The following is a 19,239-nucleotide window of genomic DNA, read 5'->3' as shown; positions in this document are numbered from 1 at the left end:
ACCGTTTTTTCGTTGTGATACCTGGTAAAGCTTTCAACTCATCACTAACCTTTTCATAGATTTCACGAGCTTCCATACCTTCTTTGCTAAGTTGTTCACCCACCATCTCCCCAAATCGAAGCAAAACTTCCTTGATATCTTTGCAAGACTCTCGATATATCTCATCTGCATCCGTGCTTCTACCTCTTTTGCGCTTGCTTGTTACACTTCCTGTTTGTTCTTCAGATCTATCAACATTTGGAACGGCTTCATCAACAAAATCAAAGTCTTCAATATCAACAGGTGAGCTTTTTTGCGTCTCTTGAACAACATCTTCTTCTCCAAGGTCAACTGCTTTACTACCAGTAGCTATATCCTTACCGAATATGGTACACAATTTGTCATAGAAAGGAAATGACTTGTCACGAAAATTCACAGCACTTTTGTGAGACTACAAGACAATTACAAATAAATTAGACTAAAATTTTAAAATCTAAAAAATATATTTTTTAGAATATACCTTCACGTATTCATTCCAAACACTATCATCGGCAATAATACAACATTTTTGTTCATCCCAACCAAACCCACTTGTATGCACCATATCATATACAATGCTAAAGTGTGTCTTCCATGTCTTCATCTTAGACTTTATATGTGGTTCTGCTTTGAGGCCAGAGTTAGGAAGACTTACATCTAGCAATTGTTGAACACCATTTAAATAACCTGGTTTGAATCCATTGTCAGCACCAGCATACTTTCCGGATGCATGTTTCTCCATTAATGCATCAATTAGCTTTGCATCTTCATCATTTGTCCAAGTATGCTTGCTCCGAGTAACTCCTCTCACTATATTTGAATCTGCCATGTCTACGTACAAATGCATAATTATACAATTAAAAATCATAATTCATGTAACTACAAATACAAATATAACAAGAAACATTAATAAGAAACAAATAAAGTGCATAAATAAACATTAATAAGAAACATCCTTGGTTCTACAAATAAAAAATACATAATTGTCAAACATAATTAAGAAACATTGTTGGCACGCTGCGCACGCATCGCAGTCCAACTATTAAACATTTCATTAGCAAGAAGGTCTCTACGATCGGTCCATTCTTGTGAGGGCTCGATCATAGAAATAACATTGTCATGGTCATTTGCAGGTTGTGTGTGATTTACTGGGATTTCGTTATCAAGAGGGTCTTCACTCATTGTTGTTCGTATGAAATTGTGCAATAAACAACAAGCAATGATGATACGTGGCATGGACTCTATGGGATGATATGAGTTATCACGCAAAATAGCCCATCTATCTTTAATCATTTCGAAACATCTTTCTATAACATTCCTGGCCGATGAATGTCTCATATTAAAGAACTCCTTAGCATTCGTAGGAGGACGAGACCAATCGTTAAGATGATAACGTTGACCTCGAAATGGAGTTAAAAATCCTTCACCATTTGTATAACCGGCATCACAAAGGTAGTATGTTCCTACAATTAACCATAAACTCTATGTTAATTATCATACTTAAATCTATGTATATTCTTTGAAAATTGTCTATCACATACCCGGAGTTATTTTAAGACCATTGGGTCTACTATCACGCAAAACTCTACTATCAGCTGCAGAACCCTCCCATCCCGCTAAGACATACGTAAATAAAAGGTCTCTCGTACATACTCCGAGTACGTTAGTACAAATCTCCCCTTTTCTTGTCCTATAAGGTTTTCTATCAATAGCAGGGACTTTAACTTTAATGTATGTTCCATCTAATGCTCCTAAGCAACCTTGAGTTAAAAGAAAACATTACTTACTAATTTATGTTAGCAAAAAATATCTTTAATAAAAAATGTGTTCGACTAACCTTAAACCATTTCCATCTTTCATCAGTTTCATTATCTGGCACTGGCACGGGTGACTTGTAGAGTTCTTTGTGTAATCGACATATAGCATTTAAGACTAACTTGAAATACCGACTTACAGTTTCCCCGAACCGATGAAATCTGTTGACTAGTATCCTATTCTTTGCATTATGAGCAAGGGTATGTAAAAACATAGCAACTTGCTCATCGACTAGCATGTTTTTACTATTCTTTAGTCCCCCCTCTAGTTTCTAGCATATCACAAAGTGTTGTAAATGCATGTATATTCATTCTTATGTTAACAACACTCGTAACATCACTTTCATAAACCATCCTCACCATGTTTTCACGCATATTATGGTAACTCATTAAATATTTTGTACGTAAAGTCTTTGACTCAATCGACCGACGCAAATGATAAGTACACAACATCCACCAACGAATCGTAACATAAATGACATAAAATGCACCTATGGCAACTATTCTTTGTCTGGAAGGTGATCTTGCCATCTACACATAAAAATATAAGAAAATTCAAGAAAAACAAATAACTTTATTCACTGACTTGCTGAATGTTTTTTGTTTTCAAAAGGTCACCCCTTTTAATAGAGGAGTATTAAATACTTGCATATTTTGTAGGGACAATATATGTGAATGCTCATGTGACATTATTATGTTAGATTTCATGCTATACTTGCATATTTTGTAGGGACAATAAGAATTTTAGATGCAAATGAAAGAGATGAAATAAGGAGAACATATTGGCTACCGTACCAATCACGTGAACTTAACTTTCCAAAAAGAAAGATAGGGGATAAAAACTGAGGTATCATGCATATTTTTATCATCATTTTGTTTGTTTGACCTATTTTTAACCGTTTAGTTTTATGCCCACCATACAAAATATTCCTGTATCTGCCACTGCGTGTGGTCAATACATATGATAGTTTTTAATACCAAAAAAAAAACTAATAAATTTGAAAACTATAGAGCTCCTATAAAGGTGAAAGATATAGATAGTTATCTGTAAACACCAATAGTACAAAGTGGATCAAGATGGCATCTATAGCAATTAAGCCTATGTTTGTGTAAGTAACATAAACATCAGTAGCTTGAGGCAGTCAGTTAAAAACGGAGTCAAGCTACAAGGTTAGGTTTAAACTAGTAAATTATAAGCAAGATATTTTGATTGATGCTGTTTAATCCAGCAGTAACATAAATCTTCTAGGTTAGGTTAAGAAGTTAGTTGATCCAGCAGCAGCGTTAGCCTAATTGCAATTACACATACATATAATATAACAAATCATCACTTTGACATCAGATCTTGGCTAAATTAACAGTTGTGAGCAATTAATCGTGAAATTAGGGCAAAATTAAATAAAATTAAAATTAATAATTACCTGTTGTTGTCTGGTGACTTGTTCTCGAAGCTTTGTTGCCTGTTTCCTGATGGCTTCCATTCACCGGAAAAACAAACTGATGGCTTCCATTCACCGGAAAAACAAGCTTTGTTGCATGTTTCGTGTTTCCTGATGGCTTCCTGTTGTTGTCCCCCGCTGTGTTCCTGAGTTCTATACACGGAGAGAAAAGAAAGAGTTTGAAAGGAAAGGAGGAAAATGGGAGAAATGAAACCCTAGAAATCCATTTCTCTGCTTTTTGTAGAGAAACAAAATCAGAGAAATGGAAATGGATTATTTTCATTTCTCACCTCTTTCTTTCATAAACAAACAAGAGAATTCTTTCCAATTCCATTTCTCACCCCTCAATTCCCTCTACCAAACACCCCCTTAGGGGTGTTGGAAATTGCTAATTTAAATAATTTTGCTTTTATTGTGGTTTTAGCTTTTTTTTAAAGTAGAAAGTAACTGAGGGAGAGATTTGTTAAATTAACGATTATCTTTAGAAAAATTTGCCACTACCTTTTATTTTTATTTTAAATGTGAAATAAACTTTTTTTTTTCCAAAAAGCCCTGTAGCAAGTCCTTTTGTCCTGCAACTCTGCTCATGTGGGGTTTTGCCACGTGTCTTGACAATTGTACCTTACTTGTCTTAACTGTTCAATCTTGGAACTTTGCGTTATTTTCTATTAACCCCTCAAACTATTGAATTATGACATACATGTCAGGTTTTTGAGTTTTATTATTTTTGTGTGCCAAACAAAAGTAATCAAATTTCAATCGTAGCTTGTCAATGGGAACCAAATTGGAATTCATAAGGCTGAGGGGTGTGGGGGCTTTAATGGGGGCTCCAACCAATAATATTATGACGTGTGGCAGAGAGAGAAACTGGATAAGGGGGGTGTTGGAGCCCCTGGCCCTGGTGTGGAGGGGCTCCAGCGAATTTTTTTTTTATTTTTTTTATAAATATATTCAAACAACGTATTATTAAAAAAACTCATAAATTATTAAAAAAAACACACATTAATAAAAAAACACATTAATATCTAAAAATAAAATAAAAATTAAAGTACTAAAAAAAACATTCTTCTTATTCTTCGGCTTGGTCTTCTTCGATCAACCTCTTTCGGATACGTTCCTTTTGCTTTTCCATTAGCATTTGATCGACCGGATTTAGGTTACTGAAGTCTCTAGTAAGAAAGTCCAAATCTCTCATTCGACTTTTTTCCTTTTTGCCATAAGAGACCACCTCCATGGTCTTGTTGAATTTATTGAGGGATTCAACAAGATTGGCGATGTTTACGGCTTCCCCCTCAGCCAGTTTTTTCCCCTTGGCGTCCCTTCCCAATGGCCACCTCCTCGGCGGTGAAGACGTTTCCTCCTCCGCAATGTTTAGGTCGAATCCAACGCGGAAATCCGACCCGGTTGAAGTGCTATACGCTCCAGACGAACTAGTTTTAGTCCGTTTCGGCCTTACTTCCGCATCAAAGTCCGGCGCCACCAGCTCAACCCACTTGGAACACCTTTTCAACCTCTCCCACAACTTTAAATCGTCCCACGTCTTCACCATCCCATACCTCCGCAAACACTCCTGCTTCCACTCTTCGACCGTGAAATTGTAAACCGCCAAATCATCACTGCCACTTGGTCTCATACGACCGCTGTTCCTGTTGAAAAGATTAGTAAACAAGCCGACAAATTTTCTGATTTCGGACAACCGACCCAAAATCATATCGGCGTTCCGCTCTGTACTCCCAACGAGCATGTAGAACGTCTCCCTAACCTTTGTCCAAAAAATCTTGCTCTTTTGGTAGTCGGCTGCAAAATGACTAAATAAATTAGATTTGCATTTAACTTTTTTATTTAATTTTTTTATTAAAAATCATTTTTAAAAACGTTAAAACAATTACCGCAACGCCGATCCTCAGAAATGACTATCCAAGCCCGACACAAGGCTTCCTTCTCATCCGATGACCACGGAGTGGCTTTCCGTTTCGTCCTCGGAGTCGAAGCCGGTCCCGACCCGTCCGTTGCAACCTGTTTTTTCCGGTGGACGCGTCTTTTTGGTCCCGTAGCTTCACCGTGTGATTCTTGTGTTTCCGGAACAACAAAGTTAGGAGACGGTTGTGTGTTGGATGGTTGAAAGCCGGATGATTCTTGCGGCTCCGAATAAAACATCGGTTGGTGCGGTGACGACCATAAATCATCGTCAAGATAATCTGAATCAAGGTTTGGGAACCAATTTCCAGCCATTTTTTTAAAAAAAAGTTGAGAAGATGAATTGATTTTGGGTGAAGGTTTGAAGTTTTGGTATAAAAATGGGTGAAATGGGGTATAATTATATAGGAAAAATATTTTTTTTTTGGTTTGTTCGGCTCCCAACGGTCAAAAAACCATCAAAAGTTGTGCAGCCCTCTCTCTTCTCCCGCTAACCGGCTCACGCATGCATTGTTTTTCGCGTTAGCGCCCCCGCTAGCGCCCTAGTGGTGTGGTGTTAGCGCCTGGGGGCGCGAGCGGAGGGGCTCTAGCGCCCCCGTTGAAGCCCCACACCCCTCAGTCTAATTTGGGACGTGTATAGTTCTGATTCTAACAAGCAAAAGTTTAAATTTGGGTCAGTGTTTGTTACTTATCGAGAATGTTGAATTTGGCATGAATGCATGTAATTGGATTGACTTATTGAAAAAGTGAATTGTTTTAAACATCAAACAAGTAGGAGGTGAAGAATGCACACTTATCTAAGTTTAGTTTTATTTTGATTATAAGACCATGTGTACTGCAAACGTTATGTTTGCGTTATGGGTTGAAAACGCGGGGGGTACAACCCCCCCCCCCCCCACGTTATGCGATGTTTTTTTGGTGCGTTGTATACAAAACGCGCAAATGGCACACAAATCAAAAAAATATTACCGTTATATATATAACCTTTGAGAATAAAAAAAAATTATTTCTTTATATATTAAACCAACTAATTCCCAATCAAAACTCATCAAAATTTATAAAACTTCTCTTTTAACTCTACAACTCTATAATTCCTTTACACAAAATTCACTATATATGGATCCTCCATCTATATATAAACAGTTTTTCGGGCCCGACCAACAAGCCGGTTACGAGTGCGATTATGCTCGCGACACAGTATATGAGTTCCGTTACGGGTGCGATTATCTCCACCCCCCGTTTCAACAACGACGAATAGTTTTTTTTTATTTTCTTGTAATATTTATTTAATAAAATATTATTGTTATTTGATTATTCTTATTAAAAATTAAAAAAAAAACAAAAACTGTTAAAGTGAATGGGCGCCACGTGACGCATAACCCCTGGATGTGGAGAGTTATGACTACAACCTGTTTTTGTACAAAACCATAACTCTGACTGGGCGCCACGTGGCGCATAACCCCTGGATGTGAAACTTTATGACTACACATGGTCTAACCACTTAGGAAGCTCACTAGTTCTTAGGGGCGAAGTCCCTAAGCTATTGGGGTGGGGGGGGGGGGGGGGTTTCCAAATGAGGCACCATGCCATAGGTTAGTCCCGACTTTAAATAATTCTCTATTGAAAATTCTTAAATTTTACATAAAAACCAAATCTTGAAATAAAATTTTACATAAATATGTATTCAAAGTGTGTGTGTGTGCAAGTATGTGGCTCGAAGCCTTGAACTACCTCAACATCATTTGTATTCTAGAGATGACATTGGTCATGTTCACATATTATGATTCGTTGATAGTGTTTGACCATCGAGAGTGGTAGGCATGAATCAGAACCTCCTCATTCGATTGCTGTACTAATCATGTACCTGACTGTTTTCTTTCATGTTCCGTGACTAGTCGTGTAGAACGCTTATAATAAGTTGAAAATGTTACGTAACAACTTTTTTCCAAAGACCTTAAATGTATATGGAATTATGGATCCCTATCTAAGATAGAAAACAACCGATACAATGATACATAACGACGGCCTCTCTCTCCATGGATTAACTTCTTGCTAGAAACTGATTACTATGCGAAGAAGATATGATCTTACAAGAAGTCAACAACCATAGACGAGTTAAAACCAACATGGTTTTTATTTGACGTTTGATGTACGAAGTAAATAGAGATACATGATATAATGAATTCGTGACTTGATGATGTTATGATCACTGTTATATGTTTTAAGACTTTTAAGTACATTATAAAGATGCATGTATAATTGAAAGGATACTTGGATGATTTTTGTCCAATAATTATATCTGGAAACTCAATTGACATCACTATTTATATCAACTGACTAGACATCTCATTTCTGTTCAGTCTGCTCTGCATCATGTGTACTGTACTCGAGTATCAAATGATCTGCGAGTGGAACCCTCATTTGACTTTGCAATCTCATTGATTTTGTTAAAACATTTTAATACCCTGTTTTATTTAATTTTATGCATTAACATATAAAAAAAAGCTTCATTATAGACTAAGAAAAACAGTATATCATAAACAAACTCATCTTATACATCATACTCATTAGTATTATTATTAATACTCAACTATATTAAAGACCTGTCTAATTCACTCTAAAAGGCGTTTACTCTTGCACCAAACGATAGCAACAAAATATAACACAATCGTGCCAGCAGTACCGCCCCCCACGGTCCATAAAAATTTACCGTTACCAACTTCCTTCTGTTCTTTTGTATCATCTTGAAACAACTCGATATGAATATTCATTCCAAACACTCCAGCAACCACCACAAACGCACTCACCACCAACGTTGCAGTCGTTAACATAACACCCATTTGAAGTAGATGATTCTGCTTGTCATCCAACATTATATTAATGTAATCTTCTGTGTCATCCACATACTCCCTCAACTGCACACAAACACGGGAACTAAGTCACGCTTTCTTCTAAATTTTGAAATAATATTTTGTAACATACCGTCGATAGTTTATTCAGAGTACCATCAATCTGAACAAAGTAAGCTTCCAAGAGCATTTCAAGTTCCTCAATGTCGAGGTGCTTGCTGTTTCCGCTCCTTGTTGTACTAGCGTGGGTCCCACGGCTTTCAGTTCGTTGAATGACGTGTTCATGTGTGTCATCAGTTTCTGTTTGGAAAATCTCTTCGTTCATTGTGTCTTCTTCGTTCACAAACGAAGAAGATGATGACGAGTTATCTAGTTGTTGCTCCAGCTTGTCGGTTAGATACATTTCCGCCATGTCACCGTCATCATCTAGCAATTGCTCTAATTCATCCCGAACCTAAATAAACATGAATCTATCATCATACAATTTATACATTTGTTGAAACCTGAAAATAAACCTGATCCATTTTTAAACTAATACGTAGCCAGACTCGTGTGCATGAAACAGAAAATATCGATCTGTAGCCGAAATAACAGACATAAACCGAACCCAACCCAAAAGCGACGGCTTGGTTTTATGTTTTTCAAAAACCAAACCCGGAAAAACCGACTTTTGCTATTGAATTTATGAATTACAAATAATGTAGGTCAAAACTTTTAGGCCCAAATGTGTAATAATCAAGTAATCATTAATTAAAAAGATATCGGCCCAAATTTCATTATTTTGGGTTTCCCGTTCAGCCCAAATGGCAAGCCGAAGAAAACACCCACTTTTGTTATTAAATTTATGGATTATAAATTATTTAGGCCAAAATTTTAGGCCCAATTGCGTAATAATCAATTAATTAACAAAAAAAAATTAGGCCTAGAGTTTCAGGCCCAAACTCATTATTTTGGGTCTCTCTTTTCGACACAAAAATTTCAAGTCCAGATGACATAACAAAAAAAATCGAAACCAAACGGTTTTCAAAAACCGAATTTTGGTTTTTGGTTGGTTTGAGCCCAACCCGACCCATGCACACCTCTAAGGCAGACATCCAAATAACAAATAACTAGCTGAATTATGGAGTTTATACTTTTAAACACAAACCTTTTGAACACATCCAGTAATAGCAACCAACCGGCTTTTGATATGGCGAACACGCTCCAAATTTAAAGTACTAATCTTTGAAGTCAACTTGTCCAGTGCTGGATGAGCTTCTTGCTCCAATGTCCTTGCCTAGTTTATAAAAAGATAACAAGAAGCAAACTTTCTAATAAAACAAAAATTAAACAATATATATATATATATATATATATATATGATTAATAAGTAACAACTCTCACCTCACTATCCAAAGAACTGCAAGCTGCCTCTAAACACGCCTCGAGTGCAATGAACTCAAATGGAAGAATCTTCGGGCCATCTCGTTTATCAAACGAATGTTTCCCATCAGCTTTAACCGCCTGACCACCGTCCGGGATATTATTGGTGTCTACTCGTGGCGGGCTAACTTCTCTTGACCGTGGCTCACCCAAATCATACAAATGGGTCCAGTCAGTATCACCGTCGATCATTTCCTTCTAAACAAATTACAAGAACATCAATGTCAGCAAGTAAGCAATCCACATAACTGAGTAAATATGAAACTAATTACAATATAATTAACTATATAACTTCAGCAATTGGGCCTAAAAAGCGATCATCAGTCAAAGCCGGTCCAAATCGTCACAAATCGTTCAAATTACAGTCAAATTTCGTCAAATTCATCGAAGAATTTGAAACTTTTAATTATTAAAGCAATCGAATTAATAATTCTGGAAAATTATATATAAAATTTGGAAAAAATGAACCACAAATCGCAAATGCAGAACATCAATACGAAACAAATTACATAATAGTTAGTGTCGTAAAAGTTGGCATTAGGCGCCGATTAATCGATTAACCGATGTGATTTCAGCAATTGGACCTAAAAAGTGGCCACCAGTAAAAGCCCGTCCAAATCGTTTAAAATCGGTCAAATTTCGTCAAAATCTATCAAATTCGTTAAAGAATTTGAAAAACGATACTTATAAATTCAACCCAAATAATAAATTTGGAAAATTATATACAAAATTCTGAAACTTTTTATATAAATGTATATAATTATTAAAAATTAAACCACAAATTGTACATGCAGAACAATAGAACAACAAATTAATCAGCTTGCATTCAAATTAGTGCATTATACAACAAACTAATAAAAACCCACCAAACATGATGCAATAACAATCCCTAATTCGTTAAAAAAATGTATAATAACCTGAGAAGTAGCGTGATGATGACGCAATATCCTTCGTTGAAGCTCATCAACAAACGGAGCAACAGAGGGGTCTTTGGAATTAAGCAACAACACCTCTTGTGCAGTAATAATGGCCTTAACGTGTTCAAGATTAATAACAATGGCTCGTTCTCTGCCGAGAACAGTTGAGGGGTACGATAGAATCGGGTCAAGGATCCGGAGATCGCGTGCGGGTAAGCCGGTGCGGCGCATGGTGGCGTGTTTACCGGCCTGGATGATTTGAGCCTGGCCGGTGGAGTCTAAGAGGAGCCATCGTCTGACTCCGGTTTGCTTTTTACGGAGAGGTGGTTGTGGTGGTGTGACGAGGTTGGTTTGTACGGAGTTGAACTGTCTTGTTGTTGGTCTGGTGTGGCGGTGATTGCGATGGCGACTGGCGGTGGAGTGAGCCTCATGACTTGAATAATGAATACTAAAAAAAGTCAACAAAAAGTATGTTTTTTAGTCATTTGTGTGTTGACATTTTGATAGGTTATGTGTTTTAATATTAAGTTAATAATAAATTAATGCTTAACTAAAAAATATTTAAAACTTAGAAGACTAATTTTTTTATTTAATAAATTTATAGCATGATTAGTATATTTTTTATGCACTTCAAACTCTCATATTTATATAACATAATGCACTTCAAACTCTCATATAACGCCAATTACTTGTTTTAATTACTTCTTTTTAATCAAAGTTATCAAGGGTGTTCAGGGCCAAAGAGAGATCTATTTTGGATTGATTGATTATCGATCGTTTGCTTCGATTATTTTTTAATGCGCCTTTATAAAATACATTATCTTTCACTTTTTGATTTGATTTGACAATTATAATACTGTCTACTAGTTCGATACTTGGTTTATCGATACTATATCATTCAAATTAATGATATTTACAATTACCTGTTGAGTGTAGTTTGGTTGACGTACATATTAAACATTTTTATATATTTAAAAGACAGAATTACAAATTTTATACTTTCTACACGTTATGTCCTTTACGCTAACTGGGTTAGAAAAACTCAGTTAAATACCCTCACATGAGACGCATGTGAGGGCATATTGGTCTTTTCGTCTACAGCCGTAAAAAGTTTATATAACACTAATCTCTTTCTTCTAGAACTCATCCACCACCATCAACACCCACCTTCACACCACCGCAACAACCATCGCCGCCCACCAACCTCCTCTCCAAAACCCAATTCCATCTTCCAGACCAAACCAAAAACCCCAAAAATTCCACCACCAGTTTCCGAATTATGGTTTCCAAACCCTAAAACCGAGGTAAAATCGATAAAGTGCAAATCGAAACTAGCAAATCTAATTCCAGTATTCAAACGATTGCCTAAACTTGCAGATCTAATCCCGTTTCAGAATCCTCAAAACTTGCAGATCTTGATTTGATTCAGGAAAGTATAAATCGAAGTGGGCTTCTGTAATAACATCTGACACATAAGCAAGATTCACGTTCTTAAAGACCTAAAGTTGCGATCTTTGCTTAAATTAGAGAGTCGGTGTTGGAGAAAAGTGACAACTATGGAGTTTTCAAGAACCGGATTTTTGAATCGATTGTTGAAGCATACACAGGTCGGTTTGGAACATGTGGGTCTTCGATTATCCGGACCAGAGAGGCTTGCCATTGCTAAGGTTAGGATTTTAGTTTTTAGTGGTTTGAATATGGAGAAGGGATTGGTCCGTTCCTGGTTCTAAACGTATTCCAAGGCAAAAACTGGATGGCATTTCGACTGAGTTTTGATGACGGTGGTGGGTGGTTTCAGAGATTGAATGGTGGTGGATGAGTTCTAGAAGAGAGAGTTTACATTTTACATAGGCATTTGAAGGGTGGTGTGAATGTGGGTGTTGATGGTGGGTCTGTAGGTGTAGACAAAAAGACAAAAATGCCCTCATATGCGTCTCACGTGAGGGTATTTTAACTGAATTTTTCTAACCCAGTTAGCGTAAAGGACATAACGTGTAGGATAAAAATGTTTAAAGGACACCGCCTGCAAAGAAAATAAAAAAAGGCACGAACAGTAATTGGCTTTTTTTAAAGGACAAAATTTATAGTTCTGTCTATTTAAAACTATAATTTGTGTAAAAACATTTACTAAAATTACAGACACATTTAACATCAATACACACAGTCAGACAAATAAACAAGATCAAGCCTTTGGATTATCCCATAAAAACTAACCGAATGTATACTTTTGTTGAATCATTGCTGAAAATATCAGATAATGGAGAATCTTATGTTACCAAACCATAAGGCTATGTGTAACGGAGGGGCTACAAATTAAGGCAAATTACGACACGTGACGCCCAGTCAGCAAGGGGAGGGAATTTGTTTTTGGAGTGTAATGGTGTTGTAGCTAATATATATATATATATATATATACATACACCACACACAAACATATATAATAATATAAATATATATATACATACACCACACACAAACATATATAATAATCAACTTTAATGTATTTTTATATAATATACTATAAAACGATTACAATAAAGTGGCAGACAAACGGGCAACAAGTTGCGCCGCAACCCCCTTTTGAACATATTATATTTATATATAATATAAATATATATACATACATAAAATACACACACAACACATATGCATACATATACATCTCCAGGCGATAAGAACAATCCGCCCCCGCCTAAATCGCCCCAAAAATCGCCCACGGGGGCGGTGTTGTAACCCTTGTCGCCCCTCTCTCGCCCCAATCCGTCGCCCACTATATATGGCCTAATTAAATACTACTAACAAGAAAGTCCTCTTCTGACTTCTTCAATATCATCTCATTGTAGACTTCATTAATTATTTAATAGTATCATTGGCAATCCACATCTTAAGGCAAGCATGCTTAGGCTTTCTTTCCGTTTATATGACCTCCTCCCTTCATAAAAACAAAAGGATGTATAAACCATCATAAAATCATAACAATATCTTATTATTAAGGTATATTTTCATTTATTGACACCTGCCAACAAATACCAACGAAGACCAATATCGAAGTTGACGTCAAAAATAGTATCAACTATCAACAACACCCAAAAAGAAGTTTAAAGGTGGAATCTTACCTTTACAGAATTACAGTAGCAAATGTAAGGTTGTAGTAGCCTTTCAAGTATTCTTGGTGTATCTTCAAGATAACATATACATTAGCTTCACAGTTTCAAAATATTAGTTACAAGTTTAACTATTAATATTGCCATGACAACACAACTACCCTGCTACTTGTTCGTTGACCGACCATTGTCTCCATTCATCTACGACCAACATGTTTAGTGATTTAATCCAGTTCAAAGCACTAAAATATGGAACAGCCATGTCATGATCTCCACTGTTCAGTTACAAAGAATAAACGTTGATGTGTGGGTGAAAACATGTGTTTATAATGTGTAATCTCGTCTATTTTACTTGTTTATATGTATCGAACACGAGTACTTTGAGTGTTTTTATGTTTACATGTGCGTGGAGCTTAGCGGAGTTAATTTGGAGTGTTTAAGGATGAAGAAATCAAGTTTACAAAAAGAGGAGTAATCGAGAGCTTAACTGGACGATCAAAAGTCGAAGAAAACGAAAAATGGACATTTGGCACAGTAGCAACTTTAGGCTACAAGTGCCAGACCGTAGGCTACGGTCTGGGTATTAAAAATGGTGCCGTAAGCTAGGTAGAACCTGGAGGTCGTAGCCTACGGCCCAGCCGCAAGCTACGGTGACAAGGCTTTAGGCTACGGCCTGGTCTAACGGGAATTGTGTTTTGGGCTTGTTTGCTTCCATATTTAAAGACAAAAAACCCTAAGGTCGATTACTCTTCATTCTCTATCACATAGGGGCGATTTTGGGGCTATCTTTCACCATCATATCATCTCCTAATCATCATAATCATATATGCAATCATCCTTCCACACAATAATCAAGAGATTCAAGATCAAGATGCAAGGTTAAAAACCTTATAACTATCTCCGGGCGTAGGGTTGAGTTGTACTTTGGATTTTTGGTAGTCTAAACCTAAACTTTGGATTTGGATTTGGTTAATCATTTGGTTGATAAAATCTTTATAATTGTTTGTGTGCTTCAATAGTTTTCCCGTATTTGAATGATTAATCTTTTATCAGTTAATTGATCTAAGGTCATCAACAATTAAGATTGAGTTCTTATCGTCATTGTCCCGTTCATCATTAACTATATTATTGATTTTGTGCATCAAAACCTAAAACTGATAATCAATATATCCTTATTAAGCCGTGTCAATCGTTTGGATTAATATATGACATTTAGCATAACTAAATATTTAGTCTTTTGGTTTACTTATCTAAACAAAGATATTTTCAAATAGGTTTTATTAATTGTCCAATTTGCTTCACAACCTGAAACCTGGAGATTGGTTATTTTTCTATTATTGTTTTACAAATTACTTTTAAACCGCTTGACATCGTTTGTCCACCATGTTAAAATTAAGTAAAAAGCATTAATCCGAACGAGCACTTTCCACTGATTCTTTGCGGATTCGACATCTTACTTGCCCTTGCTAGTAAAGGTAATTTTACAAATATGTTTGATTGACCTTTCGGCATCGATCAGACACCACATTTGCTTCATTTGCCATTTGGGCATCTCGAGAATCGAGACTTTAGCGTTTGTGACGCTTTGCATTTTAAAGATTTTTTATAGATCTAGTAGGCGGTGTAATCAAACCAATACACCTAGAGGTGCACAAATCGGGTTTTTCAAATATCCAGGTTCGGGTATGGAATCGGGTTCGGGTATGACTGGGTATTGGAAAATCGGGTATTGGTAATAACCGGGTCGGGTTCGGGTCCGGGTATTGTCTCTAAAAAACCATACCCTATGCATCGGGTTCGGGTCGGGTATATAACCATGTATTCTAAAACAAGGTATTTAATACTTTATTTTCGGGTATTGAAAAAACCCTATTTGTGGGATTTTTCGGGCTTTTTACAGGGTATTTTCGGGTAGATTGGATTTTTTAAAATGATGCACTCTTAAGGGGTATTTTTTAGGTATTTTAAGATATTTTTCAGGTATATATCGGGTATTTGAAGTACCTGGTTCGGGTTTTCGGGTATTACCAGGTACAAATCGGGTCCGGTTCGGGTTCGGGTTTTAGTACAAAAATGCATACCCTATTCGTACCCTACGGGTAGGGTCGGGTACGGGTTCGGGTATTAAAAAAACTGGTTCTGGGGTTTTATTTCGGATCCGGTTACGGGTTCAGGTTTTTAGTGCACCTCTAAAATACACCTGATACCTATTTACACTAACTTATGGGGTCAAAATGGGCAAATAGTGAATTGTGGTTTCTAAGACCTAGAAAACGGCTATATAGCCATTAGAAAACGGTCATAAACAGTATAAAAATAACCGACGGTAATAACGGATAACCAGTAACTAACCTATTGAAATTATCCGGTTCGGATTTGCAAATCTATTTCAAACACACAGCTCGCGAACCGGACGTGCGGTCGTTCGTTCGGCAAGAAGTTCGTTTATGTTTGTCCGTTTAATAAATGAACCGGATATGGACAAAAAAATTTCATTCGGTAAGCTTAACGGACGAACACGGACAAGGGCCAAGTTCGTTTGATAGTGTTCGTGAACGTCCGGTAACGTTCGTCCGATTACGTCCGGTAAAGTCCGTCCAGTATTGTAAATGTTTAGATCTATACAGTATTGTAATTTAATTGTGAAATTTATAGTGTTATTAATCACACTATTGTATTACTACATTATGTCTGATGTCTTTTATAGTGATCCAATTTATGTTAATATATTAAGTGTTAAATATATTTGGATGTTATATGGTGTAATCCAAAATTTTAGGTGAAGTTATTTAGATTTCTGTTTGGTATTAATATGTAACCGTTTATATTTGTTCATTATTGTCCGTTTGTCCATTATTTTCCGTTAACGTCTGTTTACAATATTAACGGACGGGCATGGACGGACACAGACAAACTCAATTTCTTAATGGACGGGCATGGACATGAATTTTCGTTCGGTAGAGTGTTCTTGAACCGTCCGTTCGTCCGTCAAAAGATTAATGGACGGACACGAACATGCTCTTGTCTGGTCCGGTTCGGTCCGTGTACACCCCTACACACAAGCTAAGCCGAACTTAGTTGGGCTCTAGAATGGTCTAAAATAAATAGCAAGCCCATGGCTTGATAACCCACCCGTGCCCATGGTTTTAACCATGGGCGAATCTTCATTGGGCCAGGGATGGCCCCCCCCCTATTTTTTTACGCATTAGTGTAAATTTACCCGTTTTCCGCCGAAAAATTTTATACGTAGTGTAAGTTTAGCCTTTTTTGCCCGAAAATTTGAGCCCCCCCCCCCCCTCGTTTGTGAAAATTTATATACATTTTGAGCTCGGCCCTCCGGTGCCTCAGTCCAAGCTTCGCCACTGGTTTTAACGCAATGTGATCCCATTTTCACACTTTAGTTTTTGCATCCCATTTTCATTGTTCATGTTGCAGTTTTATTTCTCTTGTTATTTAAGTCATGTTGAAATTCAATAGTGACAAGTAGATCGAAAAAAAATGTTGAACAACAATATTGAAGAGACGTGGATCGACTCACTGGTAGACGATCTACTTTCCTCGGGTGTGATTATGCTTCTTCACCGATGGATCTCTGGGATCTGGGCTCTTCCACCTACAAAATGAACAGCACCGTCAACTTACCCCTCAGAAAGGGACAGAGGGGTCCTCTTTGGGGTAACCCTCCGGTGTGAGAATAAGTGTTTGTAGGAGAAGATAATAATATCAGAGTAAGGAAATCTGGAGAGTATTGCTTAATAGCTGAATACTCTGTAATTGGATGTGATTGGATGTGATTGTGTGTGTTACTGACTGTAACTGTCTGTGATTGAATGTGATTGAATGTGATTGAATGTCCTTCCTTGTGGAGTTGATGTGGTATTTATAATGCTAGGGTTTCCACTGATTGGGCTCAGCCTTGTTGGCCTCCTCCAATTGCTTTGCGCCACGTGTCCTTTGGGACACCTGGTGCTTTCTCATTGGTTATAACCACGTGGTAGCACATGGGTTTTGCTGAGTTGTCCACCTTTCATTGGCAGCTGTCAACATCAGCATATTCTTATTCCTTAAAAAGATACCTTCTGGAAGGTTGTCTGACGTGCACAATCAAGGTTGCCCTAATCCTGATTTGGATAAGGACGAGGTTGATCATGTGCATGTGTGATATGCGCCTATCCTGAGGATGCGCGAAGTCTTCTCTTTATTCTCATGCGCAGATGTTTCATGCGCACATGTGATATGCGCCGCGCGCGGATGCGCCACGCGCATATGTGATATGCGTGAGCATATGTGATGCGTGAGCATCTGTGGTGCCTGAGCATATGTGATGCCTGAGCATATGTGATGCATGAGCATCTGTGGTGCCTGAGCATATGTGATGCCTGAGCATGTGATGCATGAGCATATGTGATATGCGTGAGCATATGTGATATGCGCCATGCGCATAGGTTTTGGCTTTGCGCCTTCATAATGTCTTGATTTCAAGCCTCTTATCTATATCTTTGTGGGTTGACCCGCCTCGCTCGGTGTTGAGGTGGGTACATACCTCTTCAAGCCCCTCCCAGTCTAATGTGTGTCTTGTCTCGCGCTAGCGAGGTAAGATAGATGTTAGACTAAATAGTTTGCTCTTTTAGTAGGGGTTTTGTCTTTTTCTTCTTATTATTCATCGTTGCGCGAAATTCTATCCTTTTAGTTGAAAACGAATCGTCCCTGTACTTGGTTGGTTGTTGCTGACATGCGTCAGTGATGGAGACGTGTCAGACCTTTCGTGTACTCGAGGTGCTACAGTTGCCTTTCGTGTCCCCTTACATAGTGTCAGGGACACGTGTCGCGCTCGTGTTGGTCCGTTCCTGCGAGTGGTGGCGCGTGAACTCTGGCAGCAGCTGTACAGTTTCTTTTCGTGTCCCCTCACACAGTGTCAAGGACACGTGTGGCGCTCGCGTTGGCTTACACCTGCGAGTGGGGGCGCGTGAAGTCCGATCGGCACCAATTTTTCTCTCTCCTGGGCCTATAAAAGCCAGCCCTTAGAGTTTTTATTCTTCATCTTCTTGTTTATTCAGAGCTTTTCTTTCTTTCATTCTATTCCGATTAGCTGTCTTCTGCTTCCAGGTCTCTGTTCTTCAGATCATCCTTTGTTCGTTGTCACAGTTGTATGTCTGATAGCTCAGACAACACAATCTCCCCCATCCATTGCCGTAGAAAATCGTTAGTAATGTCTACATTGAAAAAGACCGGCAAGGGGAAGAAGGCTGCTGAGGCCTCATCGGAGGAGGTAGGGAGGACCAAGGCCGTGAAGAGGTGGAATGAAATCCCCTGCAAACTGAGGCAGGCTGACCTTGACAGCCTTATCGCCTCTCAGGGTTTTCTCCCTGTGTTTGGCTGCATGTTGCCTGGGGCCGGGCAAACGGCGGCGGACCCGCCTACCGGCTATATATCCCTTTACTGCCATTTTTTCACCCACTGCAACCTTCGTCTCCCGATGACAAGGTTTTTGGGTGCGGTGCTTAGGTTCTATGGGATTCATATATCCCAAGTCCATCCGTTTGGACTCGTGCGCATGACTCACTTTGAGTTCATGTGCAAATCTCAGCGCGAGGAGCCCACCCCTCGTCGCTTTCAATTTTTTTATAAGCCCAAGATCCAAGATTCTTGGTTCTCATTTATTCCTCGCAGTCAGAAGGTCAAGTGCTCCACTGTTTCATTCAAGAGCCTTCATGACTGGTCTGAGAGGTTTTTTTATATCAGGGCTGGCGTGATCCCCA

General features: G+C 38.0%; 1 pseudogene across 1 annotated transcript; it reads right to left on the bottom strand.

Annotated features, from left to right (window-relative positions):
- Nucleotides 1–7,782: 7,782 nt before the first annotated feature.
- LOC143599877 (magnesium transporter MRS2-3-like) lies at nt 7,783–10,807 on the bottom strand (annotated as a pseudogene). Its single transcript, XR_013147374.1, has 5 exons — nt 10,377–10,807; nt 9,421–9,657; nt 9,185–9,313; nt 8,171–8,491; nt 7,783–8,103 (listed from the first exon to the last, which is right to left on the bottom strand). The product of XR_013147374.1 is annotated as a magnesium transporter MRS2-3-like (transcript).
- Between the last annotated feature and the right edge of the window lie 8,432 nt (nt 10,808–19,239).

Source organism: Bidens hawaiensis, unplaced genomic scaffold (genome assembly GCF_021521415.1).
Source record: "Bidens hawaiensis isolate Kalapana, Puna unplaced genomic scaffold, B.hawaiensis_p1.1 tig00053018_1, whole genome shotgun sequence".
In the NCBI taxonomy this organism is placed as follows: Eukaryota; Viridiplantae; Streptophyta; class Magnoliopsida; order Asterales; family Asteraceae; genus Bidens; species Bidens hawaiensis.
This window is presented reverse-complemented; position numbering and strand designations above follow the sequence as displayed.